The sequence below is a fragment of the Oryx dammah genome, unplaced genomic scaffold (assembly GCF_014754425.2).
Source record: "Oryx dammah isolate SB20612 unplaced genomic scaffold, SCBI_Odam_1.1 HiC_scaffold_24, whole genome shotgun sequence".
In the NCBI taxonomy this organism is placed as follows: domain Eukaryota; kingdom Metazoa; phylum Chordata; class Mammalia; order Artiodactyla; family Bovidae; genus Oryx; species Oryx dammah.
This window is the reverse complement of record NW_024070208.1, coordinates 74,292,456-74,298,955: the sequence shown is the minus strand read 5'-3', so window position 1 is coordinate 74,298,955 and position 6,500 is coordinate 74,292,456. Positions and strand designations below refer to the sequence as shown.

The 6,500-nt window shown below is 46.7% G+C and overlaps 1 long non-coding RNA gene across 1 annotated transcript; it reads right to left on the bottom strand.

Annotated features, from left to right (window-relative positions):
- Positions 1-2,759: 2,759 nt before the first annotated feature.
- On the bottom strand, positions 2,760-6,473 carry LOC120883333. The gene is made up of 3 exons (XR_005725740.1): positions 4,954-6,473; positions 3,532-3,661; positions 2,760-3,226 (listed from the first exon to the last, which is right to left on the bottom strand). It is a non-coding gene; the product is annotated as an uncharacterized LOC120883333 (long non-coding RNA).
- Positions 6,474-6,500: the final 27 nt, after the last annotated feature.

Genomic DNA, 6,500 nt, shown 5'->3' with positions numbered 1-6,500 from the left:
GGCCTGTACTTAGAAGGGCCCTTGGGCTCTTGAAATTCTTTTTATTTTTTTAATTAATTAATTTGGCTATGTTGGGTCTTAGTTGCAGCACATGGGATCTTTTGCTGCAGAGTACAGGTTTCTCTCCAGTTGTGACACACGAGCTTGGTTGCTCTGCAGCAGGTAAGATCTTAGTTCCCAGACCAGGGATAGAACTCACATCCCCCGCCTTGCAAAGTGGATTCTTAACCACTGGACCACCAGGGAAGTCCTTTGAAAATCTTTTTTGAAAAACAGTGCCCACAGTTTCATTTTCCACTGGGCTCTGCAAATTATGTAGACAGTCCTGAACAGATGATGTAGATTATGGCAAATTATATACATAGTCAGTGCTCAGAAGAGTCATTGCCCTTTTAGACACTGGACCTTTTCCCAAGTGGAAAGGGGATTCTGCCTTAAGGTTTCTGCCAGGTCCAATGTAGGGTCTGCCATGCCAAGCCTCTTTGTGCTAACCACAGATTCTCTTTGGCCCTGCTCTTGTGCCATTCATCCTGGCCCACATTCTTCTGGAGCCCAAGCCTGGAAAAAAGCATTTAGAGATCAACATTTTTCTGCTATGAGAAGTTTTATGTTCTTAAGAGGCATAGCCCTGTTCCAAGCTCATTTTTTACCCCTGATTTTCATTTTTTTCATGGCCAACTGTTTTAGGCCCCCATTTGTTTAAATTCTTTATTTCCTAGAAAAATTGTGTAAATTTTGCTAAATAAATCTTTTCCAAAGGAAACTGGCTTTTAGATCCTATTTTAACCAGGTAGACATTGCAAAATCATGCAAAATTCCTGCCTAATTTCTGCTTTATTGGCTTATTGGAAAGCCTTAACTACAATGGAAATAATTCAGGAGAGCTCTATTTATTTCCTCAGATATGTTCTTGATTTACAAGTCCCATTTGAGCATGTTTGGTGAGAGAATTACCTAGGAGTGCATTTCTATTTGTGTTTCTATACCTCATCTGTGATGTAAACTTTAACTCACTTAGGAATATTGTGCAAGATTTTTCCAGGTGGCGCTAGTGGTAAAGAACCTGCCTGCCAATACCTGAGACCTAATGAGATGTGGGTTCAATCCCTGGGTAGGGAAGATCCCTTGGAGAAGGAAATGGCTACCCACTCCAGTATTCTTGCCTGGAGAATTCCATGGGCAGAGGAGCCTGGCAGGCTATAGTCCATGGGGTCACAAAGAGTCAGACATGACTGAGTGACTTTACACAGACAGACAGACAGGCAGACAGACACACACTCACCTACCTCATCTTTGATGTAAATTTTAACTCACTTAGGAATATTGTGGGGATTCATTTGATAAGGTCAGAATGGTTTTAATAACAGCATTTTTAAACCAAACTATTAGGATTATGCATTTGGTGTGATTGTATATGATCATTATTTGGTTATACCTAGTATAGCAATAATCACAGGTTATTGAGATTCAATGATATTAAAGCCAATTTTCATTCTTCATCTGTCCCCAGCTTTCTTTTATGAAATGATGACGAACTTGGACTTTGCAATATACACTGCGACAAAGAATATTAATGTCATTTTGGATTGCACGCTACAGCACAAAAAACGAGATGAACAAACATCATTTGCTTTTTTTGTGTCAGTCAACCTTTGGAGATTATGAAACATGTTCACAAATTAGAGCAAAAGTGCTGGTGATGAATAGTTGAAAAGGAGGGAAAATCAGACTAATTCAAAAAGAGGCAGAACCTGGTGATGAAAGTATCTCCTTAGTCTTGGCGTAGGGAGTTTTATGTCACAATCTGGACTCTCCCTGGATGCATAGTAAACAGCTCTGATGACAATTTCTTGAAATATTCTATAATTATTTAATAGCTAGTAATGACTGATCATTTGTTACGTGAGACAGATCCTGTGTTGGTGTTTTTCAAATATTATCATGCAAATCTAACATGCCCCAGGTGCTCTCTGCCATAGTTGTTCAGACACTGGTCACAAGGCAGCCTCCAGGCAGAGCAACAAGCTCCAGCTTCCTTTTCTCTGAGAAACTGCCGCTGGCTCATACCTATCAAGTTAGTTGTTTCTCCTTTGTGGTCCCACCTTCCTGATCCATTGGATCACAGTTATATTTATGGAGCTGTCTTCTCCACTAGACTATGAGTAGCTTTTCAGAAGCATAGGATGCTGTTTTTTATGCATAAATTAATAGACATAGTCCTGGTTCCCTCTGGTTGGGTTGTTGCCACCTACCTGGCTTCTGGAGAAGGAAACAGCAACTCACTCCAGTATTCTTGCCTGGAGAATCCCATGGACAGAGGAGCCTGGCAGGCTCCACTGTCCACGGGCTCGCAAGAGTCAGACATGACTTAGCGACTAAACTACTACTCCTTGGTTTATCTCCTTCCGTTCTCCTTCCCCAAACCCCAGACTGTTCTCAATGTAGCTGTAACTAACAACACTCAAACCTGAGTGGTTTAGCACAATTTTTCTCTTTCTTACTTACTTCACTCTGCATAAAAGGCTCTAGGTTCATCCACCTCATTAAAACTGACTCAAATGCATTCCTTTTTATAGCCAAGTAATATTCCATCATATATATGTACCACATCTTCTTTATCCATTCCTCTGTCGATGGACATTTTGGTGGCTTGCACGTCTTGGCTATTGTAAACAGTGCTACAAAAAACACTGGGGGTGCACGTATCCTATTTGATCCTGCTTTTCTCTGGATATATGCCCAGGAGTAGGATTGCAGGCTCATGTGGTAGCTCTATTTTTATTTATTCAGGAACCTCCATACTGTTCTAAAAGGGGAGAAGTTTTAAGGGCCTTTGGTTTGCCAAACTGCTGGAAATGGAAGTCTGAATGCTCACTGCTTACAAAATGTGGTCTGTGCACCAGCAGCATCTGCTTTGGGGAGGAGTTTGACATCAGTGGGGAGCTTGTTAGAACTGTGGATTTCAGGTTGTCATTCTTGTTCAGTTGCCCAGATGTGTCTGATGCTTTTGCAATCCCATGGGCTGCAGCATGCCAAGCTTCTCTGTCACTCACCATCTCTTGAAGTTTGATTTTGGGTACCACACCTGATCTTCTGAATTGGACTCTGTAGTGTAACAAGATCACTGGGTCATTTTTATGCACAATAAAGTTCGAGAAACCCTGGTTTCAATGATCTCATAAGGACCTCATATTTCATTTTCACAGATGTGCTCTTTCAGGATAACCTAGAAGAGATTTTAAAATAATTATGTATCATTAAGAAATACACAGATCCCAAAGCTAACCTAACAAGAAATGATGCAGTAAGAGATTATTATTAAAACATGGATAATGCTTAAATTATAAATATTTGGATGTTGTACTGTCACTTATATGCAAATCTTCAAAACTGGCTGGAATTATATTTCATTTCTAGCACCTACTAGTATGATCCTCAACAAAAAGGATGGCTTTCTTCCTACAGTTTTGGTGAAACAAAGATGGGGTTACCCCCTCAAGTTAAAGTAGATAGATGTATCTTCCACCACACCTTAAACACCATCCCTCCCCATTTCATGCAGCATCTTCAACCTTGACCTGATGTGCCTCCTTCGATAAGGGTATGACTGCCTCTCTCCAGGAGTTGATGCAGTAAGAATTCACACAATTCTAGGTCCACTCTGGTGGGGATTAAAAAAAAAAAAAAACACGACAAACAGCCTTTGGTAAGTGTGTGAGTTTTCGTTGACTATCATACCACAATAAAGCATCACAAATTGGGTGGCTTAGAACAAGGAAATTTATTCTCTCATGGTTCTGGAGACTAGAAATCCAGTTAAGGCATCAGCAGGGCCATGCTGTCTCCAAAGATTCAAGGAAGAATCCTTTATTTCATCAAGCTTCTGGTGGTTGCCAGCAATCCTTGGTGTTCCTTGACTTGTAAATGTTTCATTCCAATCTCAGGCCTTCTTGCTGTGTGTCTCTGTGTCTCTTCTCTTCTCATAAGAACACTGGTCATATTGGTCCAGTATGACCTCACCGAAACTTGATGACATTTGCAAAGACCCTATTTTCAAATAAGGTCACATTCACAGATACTGGAGTCAGGACTTCAATATGTCTTGAAAAGTGAAACTGAAAGTCGTTCGGTCGTGTCCAACTCTTTGCCACCCCACAGCTCGGTCGTGTCCAACTCTTTGCGACTCCATGGACTATACAGTCCATGGAATTCTCTAGGCCAGAATACTGGAGTGGGTTGCCATGCCCTTCTCCAGGGCATCTTTGCAACCCGGGGATCGAACCCAGGTCTCCTGCATTGCAAGCAGATTCTTTACCAGCTGAGCCACAAGGAAAGCCCTATATGTCTTGAGGGGTTGGGGAGTGGACACAATTCAACCTAAAACAGGAAGGATGAAATTTCTGCTCAAATTTAAACGTAAATGCCCCATTTGTTAACTTCACCAGGAAGAAGAGGCTGTGCTCTGGGTCGCTGGGAAAATTAGCCTTCCTGGACTCAGTTCACATTAGCATGCCTCCTTCTCTGCCAGAACTCGTTCTTGTTTAGACATTGTCCATGACTACTGGCAGCATCTTACAGTTCAACCCCTGCTTCCTCAATGAAAATCTGCCAATTCTAGAACATAATGAGTCAGTAAGCATTTCTAGGACTGGTAGAAATGGATACTCTTCACTTTCCAGATACATGCTCTTTTCTGTGTTCATCCATTTCTTAAACAGAACAAAGCAAAAAAAAAAAAAAGCCGCACAACATTGTGCGTTTCTGTTGTTTTTGATTGAATAAAATCTATTATTTGCATTCTCTGGAAGTAGATGCGATTTAGAGAGCCAAGGCAACTCAGGGGGGTAAAGGTCTGTGCTATCTGGAAACTTCTTCAGGTGTCAGAAGCTCAAAGGGAAAACTTAACCTTTCTCAGACCACCTTCTAACAGTAAGAAGTAAGAAGTGAACTGACCTACCCCATGCAGCTCAGCGGTACAAACCAGGGATGTGCATGGTGAAACCGGACACCGCAGGCTCCCGCGTGAAGCTGCGCCTTCTGCCTCCGGGGTCACCCAGCGCTCCCCTGGAACACGAGCAGCCTGGTTAATATCTAGGCTTTACGCAGCAGAGGAAATAGATTAGTGTGTAGTTGCTCTTATTATTTTCATACGTTATTATCTTCCGGCTTGGCAGGCTCACGTGTAGTGCTACATCCCGCATCTCAAGACACAGGGAGAACAATCCGATCCAGCAAAAACATTTATTGAGTGCCAACTGCATGCCGAAAACTCCAGACTTTATTATGGGCCAGACCTGCCCATTAAGTCCTGAACGGTGGTGTTTTGCTTTCTGCCCTAGATTGGTAGTTTTCCCACTTTTAAGGTTCTGCTTTGGGCCGGTGTTTGGCTTTCGAGCAGGGTGGGAGGCCACTGGCGACCTCCTTTACTGGCTGACGACGGCTTGGAGGCCTCCACGCGCTGAGGCCAACAACGGCGCGGGAGGGATTCCTCTGAAGGCTGAGTCCACACCGGCCCCGCGCGCGCAGGTGAGGAGCTGTCCATCAGGCACGCGATGGGCGTGGCCTGCGCATATCAACCAATCAGCAAGGCTCCCTTAAGCCAAACTCCCGCCTCCAAACCCAAACCAGTGAGCATGCGCCGTGGGCGCTACGCAAATTCTTCCCTCCTCTCTAGCCCTCACCTAAGGAGGGTCAGTTAGGGTGCTCCACGTTTCCTCAGAAATAAGAGAAGAGGTGGGGAGCCCCTTAGGAACGGGGAAGCCGGAACAGCGGGTGTGAGGAAGCTCCTCAGAGCCGCGGCTGTCGCTCGCGGCCGCCAGCTCCCGGGGTCATGTTGGGCTCGCAGCCTGGCGCTCCTGGGTTTTCCCGGGCTCGGAGCCCAGCGGTTCGGCCCGGCCGCGGAGAGGAAAGGGGGGCGGCCGACGGCTCTCGCCGTGTCACTTCAGCCCCTGGGCAGGTTGCGGCCCTCCATTTTCAGAGGAGTGGGGCGAGGCTCAGAAGTTTTGACGGTGACGCAGCAGCTGGTCCCGGCCGGCCAGGGTCTGCGTGACTCATCGCGGACCCCTCCCTTGGGCTCGCGGAGGCGTCCACGCTTCGCGCGACGCCTCTGGGGGTCGAAAGGGGTTTGGGAGGCGGAGAAGCTCCCCCGCCAAGTGCGTGCGGCTCTCGTTCTCGCCGGCTCCTGGGCCCCGGGGCGCTCCGTTCCGCTCCGCCCGGCCGGCGCTGCCAACCGCCCTGTGTTCTCCCGAGGGCTGCTCACAGGCCGCTTTCCTGAAAGTTCCGTCCCCCCATCAGCGGCCCCAGGTTGGGGGTGGTGCCACCCTCTCCCGACCTCTGCCGGTCCCCGGGATGCTGGGGCTCCGCCAGCCGGGAGCCGGGGGTCCCCGCGTACAGGTGCGGGCCCCCGGGAAGACTTGGCGCCACAGCCCCGGGGTCGCGCGCCCTCCCGGCGGCGTACGCGGCCTGCCCTGGGGTCTTCGGGCGTGCGGCCCCCGAGGAGT